Source organism: Doryrhamphus excisus, chromosome 2 (assembly GCF_030265055.1).
Source record: "Doryrhamphus excisus isolate RoL2022-K1 chromosome 2, RoL_Dexc_1.0, whole genome shotgun sequence".
Taxonomy (NCBI): Eukaryota; Metazoa; Chordata; class Actinopteri; order Syngnathiformes; family Syngnathidae; genus Doryrhamphus; species Doryrhamphus excisus.
The window spans coordinates 27,937,589-27,961,164 of NC_080467.1; the positions used below are offsets into that span (position 1 = coordinate 27,937,589).

The 23,576-nt window shown below is 42.5% G+C and overlaps 1 long non-coding RNA gene across 1 annotated transcript in view; it reads left to right on the plus strand.

Moving 5' to 3' along the window:
- The window catches only part of LOC131112547 (uncharacterized), a 65,503-nt gene extending 52,631 nt beyond the window's left edge, over window positions 1-12,872 (plus strand). Inside the window, exons 5-6 of the long non-coding RNA XR_009121401.1 lie at window positions 7,921-8,095; window positions 12,760-12,872. This is a non-coding gene — a long non-coding RNA (uncharacterized LOC131112547). The remainder of the gene's footprint in view (window positions 1-7,920; window positions 8,096-12,759) is intronic.
- The last annotated feature ends 10,704 nt before the right edge of the window (window positions 12,873-23,576 follow it).

Genomic DNA, 23,576 nt, shown 5'->3' on the forward strand with positions numbered 1-23,576 from the left:
TTGAGTGTTTTGTGATGTATTCGTTTCTCCTTCTTGTAATATTCCGACTTAAATGTTTTTTTCTTAAATACTTTAACATTATGCTACTAAAATAGCATTATTTTTCATCGTAAAAGTACAACTTTTCTTGTTAGATTCCAACATTTTGACTTCATTCTTTCAAATTTACAATTTTTTCATAGTTTTCCTGTTAAAATTATACTTTTTGAATGTTTTGTGATGTATTCGTTTCTCCTTCTCGTAATATTACGACTTAAAAAAAAATCTTAAATACTTTACATTATGCTACTAAAATGGCATTATTTTTCCTCGCAAAATTACAACTTTTTCTTGTTAAATTACAACATTTTGATGAAATTTTTGATTTCATTCTTTTAAAATTACAATTTTTTTAATAGTTTTCCTGTGAAAATTATATTTTTGAATGTGCCATGGGCCAATAAAATAGCAGCTGCGGGCTGCAAATGCTGCCCGGGCCGCACTTTTGCCACCCCTGCATTAGCAGATATCACATTCATATCTGATTTATTGCCACACTTGGAACAGGTCTGACTCTGCAGGTATCGAAGTTTATATTTTTCTCTATTTGTGCAGCTAGATATGCCGTGATATAAAATATGATTGACAGGAGCCATGTTGCGTAAATCCAGCCTCGGTGTCGATGTTTGAGTCGTTGTTGTCTAATCTGATCCTCCTGCCTCATTAAAGCCATTCTTCAGGTCGGGGTTGGAACATCCGACAAGGAAGCTGTTTGTTCCTCACACTTTCGTGCATCAAAGTCATCGAAGGAAGTGCGTCCCAGTGAGGTCGCCGCCGTTTAGGCCACCGATCGAAAGCTAACAATGGTGTGACTTCATCGCATCGCCCGACGCCGCATTAGCTGTCATCGCGGCAGCCTTGGTTCCCACACATCCGCGGAGAGAGAGAGAAGCCCAGAAGAAAAATGAGTCCTTTGACACGTTCTGGTCAGCTTTACAGAAGTCCTCATCCTTCTTTAAGCACATCCTGTTTGGATGAAGGGGGGGGTCAAGCAGACTCTGACCTCGGTGGACTCTCCTGGGCTCCTGTCAGGAACCCGACGGCAGCAGTTTTTGTATTCCGAACTCATCCCATGGCCGGGAATGACTATTTGCTGGTGCACGGAACAGACATACGTATGTGTAGTTTGATTTCCTTTGAAAAGCAGTTAAAGATCCCCCCCCCCCCCCCCCCCCAATTATCTTTGGACCATCCATAAGCCCAGGCTGTGAGCTTGCCTGTTTCAGTTGGTGAGCATCCCCTCTCCTCGTCTAACAGCTTCAATTTACATCGAAACGAGGCTGCCTCGCCTGGCATTGACGCAACATCTGTGCCCATCACAATTAATTGAAATCTGTAATGTTGCGCAGCAGTGCTAATAATTGTCTCCGTGTTACAGCAGACTAGCACGGCTATTTAGGGATCTTTGTTCACTTCCCCTGATGGAGATCTAACTGGGCCGTGCTTAAAACCGAGCAGTCATATCCATGCAGGAAAGACCATTCGTATGGGATTGATGCCGACAAAAATTAGTTTTCATGAAATAGAAATAAAATGTTTTACAAAGATAATCCAATAATAGACAGTGGGCAAAAGGAAGACTGGATATACAAGAGTACAAGTTTTATTTATGTCTTATTTTCTCTTATTATGTCGACTATATTGGCTGATAGGAATGTAGAAGTATACCATAAGCATCACAAGCATCCCTAACCCTAATCCTAACCTCTAACCCTAACCCTAATCCTAACCTCTAACCCTAGCGCTAACCCTAATCCTAACCTCTAACCCTAACCCTTAACCCTTAACCCTTAACCCTTAACCCCGAACCCCTAACCCTAACCCTAACCCTAATCCTAACCTGTAACCCTAACCCTAACGCTAACCCTAATCCTAACCTCTAACCCTAACCCTTAACCCTGAACCCTGAACCCTGAACCCCTAACCCTAATCCTAACCTGTAACCCTAACCCTAACCCTTAACCCTTAACCCTTAACCCTTAACCCTTAACCCTTAACCCTTAACCCTTAACCCTTAACCCCGAACCCCTAACCCTAACCCTAACCCTAATCCTAACCTGTAACCCTAACCCTAACCCTAATCCTAACCTCTAACCCTAACGCTAACCCTAACCCTAACCCTAACCCTAACCCTAACCCTAACCCTAATCCTAATCCTAACCTCTAACCCTAACCCTAACCCTAACCCTAAACCTTGACCCCGAACCCCAAACCCCTAACCCTAATACTAACCTGTAACCCTAACCCTAATCCTAACCTCTAACCCTAACCCTTCACCCCGAACCCCTAACCCTAATCCTAACCTGTAACCCTAACCCTAATCTTAACCTCTAACCTTTCACCCCGAACCCCTAACCCTAATCCTAACCTCTAACCCTAACCCTAACCCTAACCCTAGCCCTAATCCTAACCCTAACCTCTAACCCTAACCCTAACCCTTAACCCCGAACCCCGAACGCTAACCCTAATCCTAACCTCTAACCCTTAACCCCGAACCCCGAACCCCGAACCCCGAACCCCGAACCCCTAACCCTAACCCTAACCCTAATCCTAACCTGTAACCCTAACCTTAACCTTAACCTTAACCTTAACCTTAACCCTAATCCTAACCTCTAACCCTAACCCTTAACCCCGAACCCCGAACCCCGAACCCCTAACCCCTAACCCTAATCCTAACCTTTTCCTAAGTCAAACTTGATATGTTGTCTTATGTCTTATGTCTTATGTCTTATGTTGATATGTCTTATGTCTTATGTCTTATGTTGATATGTCTTGTTTCGGCTAAAATACAAAGATAATAGGTCTGCTTTCATGGTTGGCCAAGGAAATGAAAACATATTCACATTTGAGAGGCTTAAATCAGAGGATATTTACATATTTAACGATTAATCGATTACCAAAATAGTTGCTGATTAATTGTGTCATTGATTAACCATTGATTAATTGTTACAGCAAAGTAGTAAAGTCCATTTTGTTGCCTCAAAATTAATTAACAATCAATCCATCCATTCATTCATTCATTCATTTTCGACCGCTTATCCTCACGAGGGTCGCGGAGGGGTGCTGGAGCCTATCCCAGCTGTCTTCGGACGAGAGGCGGGGTACACCCTGGACTGGTGGCCAGCCAATCACAGGGCACATATAGACAAACAACCATTCACACTCACATTCATACCTATGGACAATTTTGAAGTCGCTAATTAACCTAGCATGCAAACTCCACACAGAGATGGCCGAGGGTGGAATTGAACCCTGGTCTCCTAGCTGTGAGGTCTGTGCGCTAACCACTTGACCACCGTGCATCAAAGCACCCAATTAGATGTAATATTTTGCCCCCTAATGGACACCTTTGTATGTACTGTACATATAAACATAAAATTTACGTTTATAAAAAGACTAATAAGATATTGGGAGTGTTTAAATGCTGCCATTTTGTTTCATGGTGACCACACGGAGTCGTGCCGTGAATGTGACATGATGGCTTCATATAAGTGACCTCATTTAAGGTCAGCTAATTGTTCTCACACATGATCACCATCACAGCGGTAGAAGGCCCGCATGGGTCAGCGAAACAATTGCACCCCATTTATTTCAGCTTAATCGGCAGGCGAGGGGGGTGCGAGGCATCATGGGAGAAAGTCAGCAAGGAGAGAATAGGAAGGGGGGGGCTGAGGGTGGGGGTGGGGGTACACGGCGGGCACGGCAACTAAGGGGATTTGACTCTTAACCTAAAGCGCGCATTAGACGGGTGATGATCTGTGAAGCGGGGCCAACGGCTAGCGAGTCTCTTTTACGCCGTGATCTATTGGCCCGCTTTGGCTCCGGCGATCCATCACACGGAACTGGCAGTAACGGATGAGAATGATCCGCTGGAAAAACTCTCTCATTTGTCTCTGTCGCAGCCAGTGAACTAAGAGGAGACGCTAATACAGGGAGACGGCCCGCCGAGGGGATATAATTATGTCTCGCCGCTCTTCTGCTCGCTGGCTCAAGATGGAAGACGTATTAGGATGTAATAAAGCCAAAACCTCGCTTGGCTCCCTCTCTCTGCTCCTCCGTGGATTTTATTTTCACACTGCCTCTCGCCCGAAGACAGCTGGGATAGGCTCCAGCACCCATGCGACCCTCGTGAGGATAAGCGGGAGAAAATGAATGAATGAAAGAAGATTAATGATAAAAAGTAAGGGACCGAGGACTGAACCTTGGGGGACCCCGCCTCTCGCCCGAAGACAGCTGGGATAGGCTCCAGCACCCAACCCCCCCCCCCCCCCCCCCGCAACCGCCGTGAGTGAATAAAAGAAGATTAATGATAAAAAGTAAGGACCGAGGACTGAACTTTGGAAGACCCCGCCTCTCGCCCGAAGACAGCTGGGATAGGCTCCAGCACCCCCACCCCCCCCCCCCCCCGCGACCCTCGTGAGTGAATAAAAGAAGATTAATGATAAAAAAGTAGGGGACCAAGGACTGAACCTTGGAAGACCCCGCCTCTCGCCCGAAGACAGCTGGGATAGGCTCCAGCAACCCCCGCGACCCTCGTGAGGATAAGCGGCAGAAAATGAATGAATGAAAGAAGATTAATGATAAAAAGTAAGGGACCGAGGACTGAACCTTGGGGGACCCCGCCTCTCGCCCGAAGACAGCTGGGATAGGCTCCAGCACCCCCCACGACCCTTGTGAGGATAAGCGGCAGAAAATGAATGAATGAAAGAAGATTAATGATAAAAAGTAGGGGACCGAGGACTGAACCTTGGGGGACCCCACCTCTCGCCCGAAGACAGCTGGGATAGGCTCCAGCACCCCCGCGACCCTTGTGAGGATAAGCGGCAGAAAATTAATGAAAGAATGATAAAAAGTAGGGGACCAAGGACTGAACCTTGGGGGACCCCGCCTCTCGCCCGAAGACAGCTGGGATAGGCTCCAGCAACCCCCGCGACCCTTGTGAGGATAAGCGGCAGAAAATTAATGAAAGAAGATTAATGATAAAAAGTAGGGGACCGAGGACTGAACCTTGGAGGACCCCGCCTCTCGCCCGAAGACAGCTGGGATAGGCTCCAGCACCCCCGCGACCCTCATGAGGATAAGCGGCAGAAAATGAATGAATGAAAGAAGAATAATGATAAAAAGTAGGGGACCGAGGACTGAACCTTGGGGGACCCCGCCTTTCGCCCGAAGACAGCTGGGATAGGCTCCAGCACCCCCCAGAACCCTCGTGAGGATAAGCGGCAGAAAATTAATGAATGAAAGAAGATAAATGACAAAAAGTAGGGGACTGAGGAATAAACCTTGGAAGACCCCGCCTCTCGCCCGAAGACAGCTGGGATAGGCTCCAGCACCCCCACGACCCTCGTGAGAATAAGCGGCAGAAAATTAATGAAAGAAGATTAATGATAAAAAGTAGGGGACCAAGGACTGAACCTTGGGGGACCCCGTCTCTCGCCCGAAGACAGCTGGGATAGGCTCCAGCACCCATGCGACCCTCGTGAGGATAAGCGGCAGAAAATGAATGAATGAAAGAAGATTAATGATAAAAAGTAGAAGACCAAGAACTGAACCTTGGAGGACCCTGCCTCTTGCCCAAAGACAGCTGGGATAGGCTCCAGCACCCCCCACAACCCTCGTGAGGATAAGCGGCAGAAAATGAATGAATGAAAGAAGATAAATGATAAAAACGTAGGGGACTGAGGAATGAACCTTGGAAGACCCCGCCTCTCGCCCGAAGACAGCTGGGATAGGCTCCAGCACCCATGCGACCCTCGTGAGCATAAGCGGCAGAAAATGAATGAATGAAAGAAGATTAATGATAAAAAGTAAGGGACCGAGGACTGAACCTTGGAAGACCCCGTCTCTCACGAGAAGACAGCTGGGATAGGCTCCAGCACCCCATCCCCCACCCCACCCCCGCGACCCTCGTGAGTGAATAAAAGAAGATTAATTATAAAAAGTAGGGGACCAAGGACTGAACCTTGGAGGACCCCGCCTCTCGCCCGAAGACAGCTGGGATAGGCTCCAGCACCCATGCGACCCTCGTGAGGATAAGCGGCAGAAAATGAATGAATGATAGAAGATTCATGATAAAAAGTAGGGGACCAAGGACTGAACCTTGGGGGACCCCGCCTCTCGCTTGAAGACAGCTGGGATAGGCTCCAGCACCTCCAGCATAGGCTCACACTTTTTTTTTGCTTGTTCTCTTATTTATTTCTTATCTACCTTTTGCAAAGACAGTATTAAAGTAAGAATGAATGTACTTGTTAAGGGACATATTATAATAGTAGCTAATAGCTATGTTGCAAAAATATTCAAATTGAGTGTGAATGGTGGCAAAACAATGAAATATTCATCCAGGAAGGATTTTGATTCTTTTAATATAGGAGACAATCAAGTTAGTGGCACGCTAAAACGTATATACACACACACACACAACTCTTGGTATCTCCTGTGTGCCTCTGCATCAGGTTTTAGGAAGGAACTCCATCCATAACACGGTGGTGGTTTCCTGTCTGCAGCAGCTTTAATAGGCGGCAGAGCAGCTGACTCAACGAGCTGCACATCAGCTCCACACACAACATGTCACTTATAATCGTCACTTAGCCTCGTTCAATACCGCCGCTATATGCTATTTCTTTCAATTAGAGCCGAGAAATTGGAATTTCTTGGAATAAGAGCATTCACATTGGTTAATCATGAAGTTATCTTAAAGGGATTTATTCAGGCTTTTAAAGGAAAAGTGCACTTTTTGGGGGGAATTTTGATAATCATGCGAAGTTCTCATTTTCTCTCAGTTTTCTCCGGGTACTCCGGTTTCCTCCCACATTCCAAAAACATGCTAGGTTAATTAGCGACTCTAAATTGTCCATAGGTAGAAAATGAATGAATGAATGTTCGGCGGTCGAGTGGTTAGCGCGCAGACCTCACAGCTAGGAGACCAGGGTTCAATCCCACCCTCTGCCATCGCATGTTCTCCCCGTGCATGCGTGGGTTTTCTCCGGGTACTCCGGTTTCCTCCCACATTCCAAAAACATGCTAGGTTAATTGGCCACTCCAAATTGTCCATAGGTATGAATGTGAGTGTGAATGGTTGTTTGTCTATATGTGCCCTGTGATTGGCTGGCCACCAGTCCAGCGTGTACCCCGCCTTTCGCCCGAAGACAGCTGGGATAGGCTCCAGCACCCCCCGCAACCCTCGTGAGGATAAGCGGTAGAAAATGAATGAATGAATGAATGGATTGATTGTTAATTAGTCGCATTTTGAGGCAACAAAATGTACTTCACTACTTTGCTGTAACAATTAATCAACGGTTAATCAATGACACAATTAATCAACAACTATTTTGGTAATCGATTTAATCGTTAAATATGTAAATATCCTCTGATTTCAGCCTCTCAAAGCCCACACCATCACCCCCCGCGGCCATTTTCTATGCATGCTAAAGACATTAAAGGAGCTAAAAAAAGAGTCATCTAGTTAATGCACGTAATGGGACACACCTATTCCGCCAAGAAAGCCAGCTATTAAAACACCTCCAAAAAAACAACAATGTTTTATGTTCAAGCTGTAACCATAGCAACGGGTACATTAATAACATGTAAGCAGGTAGTATAGTATAGCTAGCCAGTGTAGTGTTGCGAGGTGTCACTATGCCAGTAATATAGTTCTTGGGCGTAAAAATGTTATTAATAATAATATAAATACTGCTGTGGATTGGTTAATATGCATGTCATATTATGTAAATGGAATGATATTGGTGCTTTTTGGAGGTTTATTTAAAAGGCTTTATATACGGAATATGTGTGTACCATTAGCCTCTTTTTAGCTCTTTTTATATCTTTATAACACACAGAAAAGACTAAAACATATGTGTTTGTGACTTGTGTTTATCTGAGGAAGTGACTGTTGAGTCACATGCCCACGCAGGAAGTGGCAGTTCTGTCTTGGCCGCCAACCTTCCGATCGGTGTCCAAGCTCTGCCCCGAGCTGTCCTGTTTATCGGCAAATCCAAACCGGAGCGCAGAGAGCGATGCAATTCCTGCCTGATGGTGGGACGGAGGAGGCCTGGCGGTGAGTACCGTAAATTTGGATGCTCGCTCGGTCCAAGCGGCCCGTTGACCGGAACATCAGCCAGAGAGACGAGCATACCTGGCCAATCAAAACGATTTGCATCCGCCATCAATTCATTTTAAACTGTCAAGATGTCATTCACGGAATTCCTAAACAAAAATTTCCACTATAAATTACCATATGAATGACGACAGGCTAACTGACCAGAACCCGGGTTCTCCATTGGACTTTTTTATTTGTGCTAAAACACGTCAATGCAGTAAATCTTTGCACATGCTCAGATTGAACCAAATCGATAAGACGTTTGAACAATTCCCAAATATTGGCTCAGTACACAAGCAATGCTGTTTCTAGTTCTTCTGGAAAAGAACCAGAAATTCCACACTAATCCGCTAAAGAAGACGTCCCTGGCACTGCAGACAACATACTAGGAGGATCTGACGTTAATTGTAAATTAAGCTCCATGTTTGAACCCTGCCAAGCATCCACTTAAAGAAGCAGAAGTCTGTAATGCAAGAAGAGATCACTTTTCTCTTCTCACAGTCGCCACATTGTCCTGTCCGCTCTACCCAAAGGCGCTCTTTCATTTAAACCAGGGGTCTCGAACACGCGGCCCGAGGGCCAAATGTGGCCCGCAGGACACTAGTTTGAGGCCCGCGCAAGTTTGATATGGATGCTGTATGGTATCATGTACTCAGAAAAAATCATCATTTGTAAAATTAACTAATTGTTTTGTCAGATTTTTCAACACCGCCATCATTCCTGCACGAAGAGATTGTTGGGAGTCTGTGAACACTTACCTCACTCCCAAACACAGAGATTTAAATCAGGGGTCTCAAACACACGGCTCGCGGGCCAAGTGTGGCCCGCAGGACACTAGTTTGAGGCCCCCGCATTGATATGAAAGTTGTGTTAGTGCGGAAAAAATGATTACGTTTGATTAATGTTCATGTTAAAGGTTAAATAACTGTTAATAGTTATCCTCCCTATCCGTGTGGAAGTGGTAAGTTTTTGGCGATTTAAGTTTAAAGGAAATAACTTGAAGACTACCGTTTTAGGTCGCTAGCTCTCTAGTTTGCGAGTTAGCATGTGTCTCAAGACCCTGCAGTTGTGCAATATGTTGTAAATTTAAAAAAAAGTATAAATGTGACTATAGTCGTGTTTTGTCATGTCTACAGGGCTCTAATAATGCTTTGTTCATTTTAATGTGAAAAAAATAATTTGTCTACCCACCACCTATATGTGGTTTCTTAAGTTTTTATTATTTGACGTTTTATTATTATTATTATTATATTTATTTATTTATTACTATTTGATTTTCTTTATTCTTGATTTGTTTATTTTTCATCTTATTTTGTGCGGAAAAATAAAAAGTAAGATATTTGAGAACAGTGGAATGTTTTATCAGAGCTTTTATTGTAGAAAATCGAAACCAAAGCAAAGTTTATTCATTTTTCTGTTTTTTTGTTGGTTTTTTTTGGGAAAAACCTGACGCGGTCCAGTCTCGCCCAGACCCTAGCTCCAGTGCCCCCCCCCAAGTAAATTGACTTTGAGACCCCTGATTTAAACGTTGCTTTTTATGCTGTTGTCTTATCCCGACAGAACCGTAGAGGACCTCGCTTTAGTGAACGGTTCTGCTCCGTCACTAATTGGAACCAGGATCTGTTAAAAAAAAAACAAAAAAAAAAACGTGGAACTTAAGTAAAACATGCCGTAAAATTCTGAAGGCTAACCATAAACTAACCAATTTCTTTCATTCTTTAAAAGAGATCTCTAACTGAAACCTCCACGTAAACTTTTACGAGGATCCGCGGGGTCACCCGTAAACCCGTTAATAGAGATGAGATACGATTGGGGCGCTCGGCCTCCCATTTCGTTTGGATTTCTTTCTTTTTTTTTTTTTGCCTCTTGTTGCCACGCATTCTTGCAAAAGGTCAAAATGTTGTTGGGAGGCAAACACAACGACACAAATTTGAGCAGATCAACGCAATACAGCGAAGAAGCGATAACCGAACTACGATATTGCGACGGAATGCATACTTGTTTTAGTTTTGGTTCTTTTGCTTTTTATACCAACCAATCACGTATCTTGGTGTTGTGGAAATGATTTAAATCAGGGGTCTCAAACTCAATTTACCTGGGGGCCACTGGAGCTAGGGTCTGGGCAAGGCTGGTTTTCCAAAAAAAAAAAAAACGCATTTATTAAAAACAGAAAAATATACAAACTTTTTCAGTACTTTGGTTCCGATTTTCTACAATAAAAGCTCTGATAAAACATTCCACTGTTCTCAAATATCTTAATTTTTATTTTTCCGCACAAAATAAGATGAAAAATAAATAAACAAATCAAGAATAAAGAAAATCAATCAATCAGTAATAAATAAATATAATAATAATAACAATAAAACGGCAAATAATAAAAACTTAAGAAACCACATATAGTTGGTGGGTAGACAAATTATTTTTTTCACATTAAAATGAACAAAGCATTATTAGAGCCCTGTAGACATGACAAAACACGACTATAGTCACATTTATACTCTTTTTATTTACAACATATTGCGCAACTGCAGGGTCTTGAGACACATGCTAACTCGCAAACTAGAGAGCTAGCGACCTAAAACGGTAGCCTTCAAGTTATTTCCTTTAAACTTAAATAGCCAAAAACTTACCACTTCCACACGGATAGGGAGGATAACTATTAACAGTTATTTAACCTTTAACATGAACATTAATCAAACGTAATCATTTTTTCCGCACTAACACAACTTTCATATCAAGGCAAACACGTGGCCCGCGGGCCAAGTGTGGCCCGCAGGACACTAGTTTGAGGCCCCTGATTTAGATCTTTGTGTTTGGGAGTGAGGTAAGTGTTCACAGACTCCCAACAATCTATTAGTGCAGGAATGATGGCGGTGTTGAAAAATCTGACAAAACAATTAGTTAATTTTACAAATGATGATGATTTTTCTGTTGTTCCCCCAGTCAGAAGCCCCCTCAGGGTAACCAAAATAAAAGCATTGGTTAAACGTCACCAGAGGTCACGAGATGACTTCGGCTGACCAGACAGCCGCCTACATTTTTTTTTAGTACGTCGCTAAGCTCTCAAGTTACCCCTTCAATTAATCTTACCCTTGTAGTGCGTATAATTTGCTATTACAAAAACCACTAAACCCGCGGGCCTGATTCTGCGCTCATGGGACTGCTCAGAAGGAGGGGTCGGGGGATCGGATAGGGCTCCAGTTGGCCCCTTGCACCCCGGACGAGTCCCCTTCTGGAAAACGGACAGGTACTTAAAAACAGGGTGAAAAGATCACCTTAAAGAAAACAAGGATGATTAATGGCGAAAAATGAGGGCCCTTTTGGTGGCTTTCATCTGGCTCTGATTCAGGTCTTCAGTAAGCCATTAACCCGAAGGACAACTGTCCGGCACCGGTCTGAGAAATGAAGCCTCCTAGTGCCGCTTGAACCCCCCCATTTGGCTACGTGCCGTCGTGCGCTGATCTCATCTGTGATTTAGTCAGCAGATGCAGGCAACAGGCCTCGCATATCATCAAGTCGTCGGCGTATAAATGATGAAATTAATCATTTCTGTAGCAAAAACCGCAATAATAAGTCCGAGCTCAGGGCTAATAAATGGCTATTGACAGATCCCACGAAACAAACTTCACCACGCAACAATTTTAACAAAGTCAAGCTCACATGAATTGTTGTTATTCTGTGTAGACAAGGAATAATATATGTTTTGTTGGGATGAGGTCGGAATCTGGGGGGGTTACGGGGGTGGGACTGGATAAGTCTTGACTTCTTCCCACTTTCTTTCGAACATGTGTACGTTTATATATACATAGGTATTTTTATTTGTATTGATTTTGGTTGCTTTGTTGTGCTTTGGATGTTTTTCATGTTCAAAATAAAGAGAAAAAAAATGTCATTTCAAATAAACAGCAAAAATATAAATACTGAAGATCATCGGTTTTAGGCATTAATTCATAATTAATTCATTTCCTGCCAATCACTAATCCTTACTTGTATCGATTTAAAAAAATATACCTGATAACATACAGGCTGCACGGTGGTCGAGTGGTTAGCACGCAGACCTCACAGCTAGGAAACCAGGGTTCAATCCCACCCTTTGCATGTTTTCTCCGGGTACTCCGGTTTCCTCCCACATTCCAAAAACATGCTAGGTTAATTAGCGACTCCAAATTGTCCATAGGTATGAATGTGAGTGTGAATGGTTGTTTGTCTATATGTGCCCTGTGATTGGCTGGCTGGCCACCAGTCCAGGGTGTACCCCGCCTCTCGCCCGAAGTCAGCTGGGATAGGCTCCAGCACCCCCTGCGACCCTCGTGAGGATAAGCGGCAGAAAATGAATAAATGAAAGAAGATTAATGATAAAAAGTAGGGGACAAAGGACTGAACCTTGGGGGACCCCGCCTCTCGCCCGAAGACAGCTGGGATAGGCTCCAGCACCCCCTGCGACCCTCGTGAGGATAAGCGGCAGAAAATGAATGAAAGAAGATTAATGATAAAATGTAGGGGACCAAGGAGTGAACCTTGGGGGACCCCACCTCTCGCCCGAAGACAGCTGGGATAGGCTCCAGCACCCTGCGAAGATTAGAAAACTGATGCCCAATTAAACTTACATCCATATTTTTCAGATTCCCGAGTACCTGGTGAGAACATGCAAACTCCACCCACAAGTGCCCAAACGGAGATATGAAGCCAGATCTTCCAGATCTCCAGATGCTAACAACATGCTAACCGGTAGGCCACCGTGTATTCCGAATGTAACAACAACAACAATGCACCCCTATTGCTTTGCCTATGCCAGGGGTGGGCAAACTACGGCCCGGGGGCCACATGCGGCCCACCAAGCGTTTGAATCCGGCCCGCCAGTTGCTTTCTAAGTAACTTCAACTTTTAACATACAAACTGGCAACATGACTTGCAAGTCGGATGTCTGATTTAGTAAAAAATAAACAACAAAACTGTAAAATTAAATGACATAGTTTGATGTGGTGTGATGTTTAAAGTGCTCCTAAAAAAGGGACATGAGAACATACAACTGATATAGGATAACACTTTTACAGATAAAATTAGACAAATAATTCAAGGAAAATGATAAGCATAAAATAGTGTGTGTGTGTTAAATACGTATATGTTCTGGCCCCGCAGACAATTTTGTTAACTCAATGCGGCCCTCGAGTCCAAATATTTGCCCACCCCTGGCCTATGCGATCATTTTTGGGGTAATAACCCCCAAAAATTGACCTCATATGTCAGAATGACTTGAAATTTCTCATCTCCAAAATGCTCCATATAACTTAAGGATGTTTAATCGAGTCACCAACAAATTTTTGTGTTCAATTCCAGCAAGATTATTTAACAAACATGGCTGCCATCAAGCAAAAATGTCGTTCCATTGTCACGTCGCCCGCTAACATACACGCGTAAATAATGGCCGCAGCGCTGGCACGGTTCCTTGCAAGTCCAAATCCCACACCTGGTCCCGGGGTGAAATCAAATCCATCATGAACTCTCCTTCTCCTCTCATTTGCCTCGGCGAGCAGGGGTTGCGGGTCAGGAGTCAGCAGGAGTCGTTCGGGTTCACTTTCACACAACGTGTCCCAAAGCCGCCTCCATCGCTGCCGTGTCGGCCATCTTTAGTCCTGTAAATGTTCCCGGATTTATTCTCGCTGGGGGGGTGTGGACTAATAAAGCGTCGTAATGAGCGGCCATTAAAGCACTTGGTATAGATTAACACCCACTAAACCCTCAGCCGGTAAGCGCGGTGATCAAGGAGATCAATAAACCAATTCCTCTTGGTTATGTCGGCCTTGTCCGAGGCAATCAGTTCAGCGCTGATTAAATCACAGCAAATTATCTCGCTGGGATTTATCTTGCCTGAATTGACTTTCTTTCAGCCGGGCGGCCACGGGAGAGCGGGCAGCGCCTGCTGGGAGAGAGAAATAATCATTCATTAACCTCTGACCTGGAAGGAGTGTCAATTGAGTCACCCGGCGGTGTTTTTCTTCCCCCCCCCCGACCCCCTTGAGCGGCCGGCCAAGACAAATTGACAATTTACACGCCGTGTCTAAACTTTATTAACCTGCTCCGCTGGAATCCACGTGATCAGCGCTGCGACTACTTCAGCCACCCTTCTTTCTTCTTGAAGCAAAACGCTGGAATTGAACGTGAAAACATAACTTGATGTTAATTTATGGGCTGTGACGAGCTCAAAGGGATGAACATGTACATCATCTCGTCTGTCGGGATCGGTTTTAGCCGACGTTCTTTTTGATGTATCACAAAGACGCCGACCCAGCCAGGAGTTTTCGGACCAATTTGGGTTTGATGTCTTCATATGGTGGAGGTGATAAATTTTGCTTCTCTCTCTTCACACACATGGATCTCTTCAAGTCATCATCTGATTTGTTAGCATTTTGCTCTATGATTGTGTGTAATAGCCTTAAAATCCGTATCAATATATATTGTAGACTCTAGCGATAACGCTATATATCACAATATATGCTTCAAAATGCAAAAAGAAGAAATGGAAGTGAGACAAAAACATTTAGCAAAAAATGTTGGTCCCTTCATCCCTTCAGCCAATCCCACCCTGGACTGGTGGCCAGCCAATCACAGGGCACATATAGACAAACAACCATTCACACTCACATTCATACCTATGGACAATTTGGAGTAATGCTAATTAACCTAGCATGTTTTTGGAATGTGGGAGGAAACCGGAGTACCCGGAGAAAACCCACGCATGCACGGGGAGAACATGCAAACTCCACACAGAGATGGCCCGAGGGTGGAATTGAACCCTGTGAAGTCTGTGCGCTAACCACTCGACCACCGTGCAGCCCCTCTAAATGGAACATTCATTCATTCATTCATTTATTTTCTACCGCTTTTTCCTCACGAGGGTCGCGGGGGGTGCTGGAGCCTATCCTAGCTGTCTTCGGGCAAGAGGCGGGGTCCCCCAAGGTTCAGTCCTTGGTCCCCTACTTTTTGTCATTAATCTTCTTTCATTTATTTTCTGCCGCTTATCTACACGAGGGTCGAGGGGGTGCTGGAGCCTATCCCAGCTGTCTTCGGGCAAGAGGCGGGGTACACCCTGGACTGGTGGCCAGCCAATCACAGGGCACATATAGACAAACAACCATTCACACTCACATTCATACCTATGGACAATTTGGAGTCGCTAATTAACCTAGCATGTTTTTGGAATGTGGGAGGAAACCGGACACTCACAGAGATGGCCGACGGTGGAATCGAACCCTGTGAGGTCTAACCACATGCTAACCACTCGACCACCGTGCCGCCCATGTTTCAGCTGGTCTTAAAATTTTGATCACAACACAACAACTCACCAATTCCCGATTTCGTTGACCTTCGAGACTTCGAGAATACTTGACTAAATCTAACTAAAGTCATCTCATGGACCCCCCCCCCCCCCCCCCCCCCCGCCCACCCCCACCCCACCCCACCCACCTTGGGCGATACATGTTTCTAAAAGCTGTAACAACCAGAGAGATGTGACATGTTATCGCTGGCATATTGACTCCGTCTGACTCTTAGAGTTTGGATCGATAAAAATCATCAAGACGAAGGTTGAAATATTTCAATCCGTGCACTGGTACCTCATTCCGGGTTTCATCTCCTCCGTCTGGGAGAAATGTCAGGAGAACAATAAATGTATGAAAGGTCAGCGGCGTACTAACCGACCCTTCCCGGGTTTTTTCATTACGTGTGCTGCTGGCTGTAGCGGAGGCGCTCGGGCAACCGTGTTGACATTTGGTTTGTTTTTACACCGTGTTGAGTCTCACACACTTGGAGCTCCTAATAATGTCAGAGGCAAAGATCTCTGGGGCATCTTGTGGTTGAGTTAGCGGCTACCGTGCCAGGAAAGAAAATAGCGTCCGTGACTCAGATCTCAAGTTTGACATCGAAAATGAAATAAATAACTTTGGAAAAGTGCTGAAAGTTTTAGAAAACATATTTTGACTGGTGGCCAGCCAATCACAGGGCACATATATGCTATCAGTCATTCATTCATTTTCTACCGCTTATCCTCAAGAGGGTGCTGGAGCCTATCCCAGCTGTCTTCGGGCAAGAGGCGGGTCCCCCAAGGTTCAATCCTTGGTCCCCTACTTTTTATCATTAATCTTCTTTCATTTATTCATTTTCTGACGCTTATCCTCACGAGGGTCGCAGGGGGGGTGCTGGAGCCTATCCTAGCTGTCTTCAGGCAAGAGGCGGGGTCCCCCAAGGTTCAGTCTTTGGTCCCCTAGTTTTTGTCATTAATCTTCTTTCATTAATTTTCTGCCGCTTATCCTCACAAGGGTCGCGGGGGTGCTGGAGCCTATCCCAGCTGTCTTCGGGCGAGAGGCGGGGTCCCCCAAGGTTCAGTCCTTGGTCCCCTACTTTTTGTCATTAATCTTCTTTCATTCATTTTCTGCCGCTTATCCACACGAGGGTCGAGGGGGTGCTGGAGCCTATCCCAGCTGTCTTCGGGCAAGAGGCGGGGTCCCCCAAGGTTCAGTCCTTGGTCCCCTACTTTTTATCATTAATCTTCCTTCATTTATTCATTTTCTGCCGCTTATCCTGACGAGGGTCGCAGAGGGTGCTGGAGCCTATCCCAGCTGTCTTCGGGCGAGAGGCGGGGTCCCCCAAGGTTCAGTCCTTGGTCCCCTACTTTTTATCATTAATCTTCTTTCATTCATTCATTTTCTGCCGCTTATCCTGGCAAGGGTCGCAGGGGGTGCTGGAGCCTATCCCAGCTGTCTTCGGGCGAGAGGCGGGGTCCCCCAAGGTTCAGTCCTTGGTCCCCTACTTTTTGTCATTAATCTTCTTTCATTCATTTTCTGCCGCTTATCCACACGAGGGTCGTGGGGGGTGCTGGAGCCTATCCTAGCTGTCTTGGGGCAAGAGGCGGGGTCCCCCAAGGTTCAGTCCTTGGTCCCCTACTTTTTATCATTAATCTTCCTTCATTTATTCATTTTCTGCCGCTTACTGGTGGCCAGCCAATCACAGGGCACATATAGACAAACAACCATTCACACTCACATTCATACCTATGGACAATTTGGAGTCGCTAATTAACCTAGCATGTTTTTGGAATGTGGGAGGAAACCGGAGTACCCGAAGAAAACCCACACATGCACGGGGAGAACATGCAAACTCCACACAGAGATGGCCGAGGGTGGAATTGAACCCTGGTCTCCTAGCTGTGAGGTCTGCGCGCTAACCACTCGTCCACCGTGCCGCCCCGTAAGGAATCAATTGAGCTAATTTGAACCAAATCCTAGCGTGTGGAGATAAGCCGATAACAGGTTCATCACTGAGGTTAGCAGCTATCTCTTGTAGCTTGACCCACTTTAAGGAACATCATGTGTACGTGTTTTCCATCCCAGAACTGGACTCCTTCCTTCCACAGGCCCTCGATCACAAACCGGAGGGAGTCGCTACCAGATGGTTAAACAAACACATCGCCCAACTGCCCATAACTCATATCCACTTAGCGCCCTCTTGTCAACGTGTCTCTCGCTCAACGATGAGCTCGCAGGGAATTGAGCGCCAAAGACTGCGGGACTTGAAGACAAAAACGTTAATGCGGAAATAATGAAAATCAGCAAGCAATTCCTGGGGGGTGTTTGTTTCGTTGGAATCACAGAGGTTATCCATCTTTGGAAAGTCCCCCCTTTCCAGTGGAGTACCTAAGACACCAGGGGACTGACACCAGCGTAAAGGTCTAAATGGGAACTTTTGGAAGGGGCGCCCGGGATCCGGGCCAGGGGTTAAGGGTGTGAAGGTCAACAGCTCACACAGTTTTCCATTCTCCTCGACGTCTGAAACCTTTATGGTGTACTTGAGACGGGAATTTACTACCAAGACATCTTCATTCCTTCCTTTGCCACAATTGGAAGTTGCAAACCCGCACAGATAGCTTTCCAGATCTTACAGGATCTGCACCTATTCCAGCAGTATTTCTTTGGATTTTGTTCTTCCCGCAAAAACGATCTGTTTTAATTGATTCCACTTCCGGTGTTGTGCTGCTAGCTGCCAAACCCATCTTATATTATTTATTTATGTTTTTTAAATGCCCGCTTTTAACATACAGCCATATGCTGGTGGGCTGCACGGTGGTCGAGTGGCTAGCGCGTAGACCTCACAGCTAGGAGACCCGAATTCAATCCCACCCTCGGCCATCTCTGTGTGGAGTTTGCATGTTCTCCCCGTGCATGCGCGGGTTTTCTCCGGGTACTCCGGTTTCCTCCCACATTCCAAAAACATGCTAGGTTAATTAGCATTACTCCAAATTGTCCATAGGTATGAATGTGAGTGTGAATGGTTGTTTGTCTATATGTGCCCTGTGATTGGCTGGCCACCAGTCCAGGGTGTACCCTGCCTCTCACCCAAAGACAGCTGGGATAGGCTCCAGCACCCCACGCGACCCTCGTGAGGAAAAGCAGTAGATAATGAATGAATGAATTAATGTTATTGTGCACTAAAATCCTGTATTTAGTATTATTATTATTATTATTATTATAGCAGCTGCAAGTTTTCTTACCACTCACAGTTTGGTTAAAGTTATAATCGTATTGAAAAACCAAAATATTAATAAATAATGAATAACGTCTCATATTAAGAGGAAACTTTGAAATAGTTGGAAGATTTAGAAGAAAACAACAGCAGAAATGTGAATTTTTTTACCAGACTAAAAAGGCAAAATATGAAGAGAAAAAAGTTTTCTGACAATTTTTACAAGAATCTGCTAATTATTACAAGTAATATTCTGGCCATTTTTGGAGAATAGTGCTAAAATGTTCAAGAAAAAAAACACTTTTAGTTGTAGCTACTCACAAAAAGCTATGCACAATTGTTATGCTAGCGAAAGGAAAGTTGTGCGTTCGGTATTGAACATGTCTATATGTGCCCTGTGATTGGCTGGCCACAGGGCCAGGGTGTACCCGCCTCTCACCCGAAGACAGCTGGGATAGGCTCCAGCACCCCCGCGACCCTTGTGAGGATAAGCGGCAGAAAATGAATGAAAGAAGATTAATGACAAAAAGTAGGGGACCAAGGACTGAACCTTGGGGGACCCCGCCTCTTGCCCGAAGACAGCTGGGATAGGCTCCAGCACTGAATGTGAGTGTGAATGGTTGTTTGTCTATATGTGCCCTGTGATTGGCTGGCCACCAGTCCAGGGTGTACCCCGCCTGGGATAGGCTCCAGGATAAGCGGCAGAAAATGAATGAATGAATGAATAAAAGCAGGCAAATACAATCAGTGGCTCACAAGCCAAGTATCGTTTATAGGTAACCGGCCCATACCGAATGCGTACTTTAACCAAGGTTTTACTAAATGTGATTGCTTTTCTTGCAAGGGGTTCATGACAGCTGCCACCTTGCACAATATAAATACTCTCAATTACTCAAAATAATCCACAAAGCCAGGGATATTGCAGTACAACAGCAGTACTGAAGAGATAACACAAGCCAACGGAATCACACCCAAGTCCATCGCGGTACGAATGACCTATTGCGCGTCTGCCATAGGTCATTAACTTCCTCCACGATGAGTATAAACACGTTTTTCTCATGGAATTGTCTTTCAACAAGTACCGTGACAACGTGAGAGGTCGAGCGGGGCAACCTGGATGCTTCCCTCGCCACATAGATACCATGTCAGCCCAGGTGAAAAGGTTGACCAGATAAGAATTATCTCGGACGCACGATTGTCTGAGGCGTGGATAATTGACATGCACGCCGCTGATGGCCAAAAACGTAGGCGTGTCGATGACAGCTAAACTACATTTGGCCCCCGGAATGCCCGGAGCCTGATCTCATACGTCTGAACATCAAACGGCGAGCAGCTCCGTCAATCTAATAGCCCTGGATGTAGGATTTATTGGCTTTCACGGGCCAGAAGAGACCAGCGGCGAAAGCAAAACCAGATTTCCTCCCCCGTATCGGTTTCTCCTTGTCAGTCATCCCCTCATAGAAGCACTTTGGAGACGAGCTCTGCTAAATTGTTCTTTCAGATTAAAGTAAGCGAACGTACGCCCTTTCGGTCCAAACCCCGACGTTATTACGTGAAACAATAAAAAGCACCACTGACCTTTAACGGTGACCTTTAACCTAAACTAGTCCATCATTTCTGCTTTAATAAACCACTATGATCCCGAAAATTTGAACATCATGACCACTGATTGTGACCACTGATTGTCCGGAAACGAGACGAGATTGGGTCTACGAGAATGAAACGAGATTTTAACATTACTTTTACACTCTGTGTGTATGCTATTGGCCCCGCCTCCACCCACAGAGACAAAGAGAGACTGTATGACTGACTTACTGACTGAATTAAAAATTAAAATTAAAATTAAAATTAAAATTAAAATTAAAATTAAAATTAAAATTAAAATTAAAATTAAAATTAAAATTAAAATTAAAATTAAAATTAAAATTAAAATTAAAATTAAAATTAAAATTAAAATTAAAATTAAAATTAAAATTAAAATTAAAATCAAAATCAAAATTAAAATTAAAATTAAAATTAAAATTAAAATTAAAATTAAAATTAAAATTAAAATTAAAATTAAAATTAAAATTAAAAAAACTTAAATTATATTAGGAAAGCAGGAAGTGAAGAAATGTAACAGTTACTGATTGTAAAAATTATAAATTAAAATTAAAATTAAAATTAAAATTAAAATTAAAATTAAAATTAAAATTAAAATTAAAATTAAAATTAAAATTAAAATTAAAATTAAAATTAAAATTAAAATTAAAAAAACTTAAATTATATTAGGAAAGCAGGAAGTGAACAAATGTAACAGTTACTGATTGTATAAATTTAAATTTAAATTTAAATAATGTAAAAAAAAATAATTTAAAAAAATTAAATTATATTAGGAAAGCAGGAAGTGAACAAATGTAACAGTTACTGATTGTAAATTAAAATTAAAATTAAAATTAAAATTAAAATTAAAATTAAAATTAAAATTAAAATTAAAATTAAAATTAAAATTAAAATTAAAATTAAAATTAAAATTAAAATTAAAAAAACTTAAATTATATTAGGAAAGCAGGAAGTGAAGAAATGTAACAGTTACTGATTGTAAAAATTAAAATTAAAATTAAAATTAAAATTAAAATTAAAATTAAAATTAAAATTAAAATTAAAATTAAAATTAAAATTAAAATTAAAATTTAAATTAAAAAAACTTAAATTATATTAGGAAAGCAGGAAGTGAACAAATGTAACAGTTACTGATTGTATAAATTTAAATTTAAATTTAAATAATGTAAAAAAAAATAATTAAAAAAAATTAAATTATATTAGGAAAGCAGGAAGTGAACAAATGTAACAGTTACTGATTGTAAATTAAAATTAAAATTAAAATTAAAATTAAAATTAAAATTAAAATTAAAATTAAAATTAAAATTAAAATTAAAATTAAAATTAAAAAAACTTAAATTATATTAGGAAAGCAGGAAGTGAAGAAATGTAACAGTTACTGATTGTAAAAATTAAAATTAAAATTAAAATTAAAATTAAAATTAAAATTAAAATTAAAATTAAAATTAAAATTAAAATTAAAATTAAAATTTAAATTTAAATTAAAAAAACTTAAATTATATTAGGAAAGCAGGAAGTGAACAAATGTAACAGTTACTGATTGTATAAATTTAAATTTAAATTTAAATAATGTAAAAAAAAATAATTTAAAAAAATTAAATTATATTAGGAAAGCAGGAAGTGAACAAATGTAACAGTTACTGATTGTAAATTAAAATTAAAATTAAAATTAAAATTAAAATTAAAATTAAAATTAAAATTAAAATTAAAATTAAAATTAAAATTAAAATTAAAATTAAAATTAAAATTAAAATTAAAATTTAAAAAACTTAAATTATATTAGGAAAGCAGGAAGTGAACAAATGTAACAGTTACTGATTGTATAAATTAAAATTAAAATTAAAATTAAAATTAAAATTAAAATTAAAATTAAAATTAAAATTAAAATTAAAATTAAAATTAAAATTAAAATTAAAATTAAAATTAAAATTAAAATTAAAATTAAAATTAAAATTAAAATTAAAATTAGCCAATTCAAGAAACAATACAAGCAGTTGATGTTTGTTATTTATTTGCCTCAGGTGTCTTTTTTTAGTACTTGGTTGAAAAGTACGTGGCTGGAAAGTTAGTGATTGGCTAAAACTTTAGATGTTTTTTGGACCAACGCTCCTCCTTGAACGTTTCCACACGAAACGCTCTCTTCTATTGTGTTGGTCCACCAATGCTTCACAAGATGGGACCACTTTCGGGACACTTGGTTCTGGCTCTTCTTCTTTCCACCAACATGATTCCAGCTGCTCCTTGGTCCGCCACTTTGTCTTCACTCCGCTGCAAATAACGACCTCGCTCTTTGCCGATAAATCATGAAGCTTCGTTAAGCATAACACCAAAGGTATCTGTCGACGGTGGCTGACGTTTGTGGGGATTTATTGATCATGGAAACGGGCTTTGCCAGGATTGCTCTTTGGGAATCATCTGTGATCAAGACAGGACTGAAAGGCTTGATGATAACAAATGTGAGTGCAGAACACGGAAGAGGGGGGGGCTTAAAAGCCGAGGACAAGGTTCTCATGGAGAGGGACACAACCAAGACGGCAATCTCCATTTATCTCCGTTATCCTTCCCCAAAAACTCCTGTCCCTGCTTAGCTAGCCCTGCCAATGTGCCGTTGATGTCATCCCCCCGGCGAGAGTTGATTTATGCATCATGGCCGCCGAACTCTATGCTTGAGTGGGGGGTGTAAGAGGTTGGGAAGGGGTGAATCTCCTCAGATAGAGACGTCCACATGTGAACCAAGCTCAGCAAGGGGGTCGAATGAGAACTGTGGATGATCCGATGCAGAACCGAACCGATCCGGCTCCCCGCGGTCAACCCGGTTTTGATGTTCCGTCGGATAGCAGTGATGATTTTACTCGGTTTCTTCCCTCCCGAGTTCTGTTCTCCATTAATCCCAAACCGCGGCGGATTTGACGGACGGAGTGTAGCACCATCCTGGAGGTTTTTTCTGGGAGCGGGGGGAATTGGGTAGAGGACATGCTGAGAACAACGCAACAGGAGTCCTCGCTTTCCTGTCAGAAGTTGGTGCTGCTTTAACAGCTCCATCATGCTCCTTCGCCTTTGCTCTCCTTTACGCTTACACAATTCACGGAGCGCATTGAAGTCTTACTAAATTTTGACATTTAGAAAAATAACATTAATAATAATAAACAACACATACATCTGCATACATGTACATTTAAAGACATAATAAAAACATTGTGTTTTTATGAGTTTTTAGAATCAACACTTTTGTTTTTCTATAGTTACATCATGTCTTTTTAGTGTATTTTTCCAATTTTTTCCAGCTTTCAGACATGCATTCCACAGCATTACGGAGCTGGAG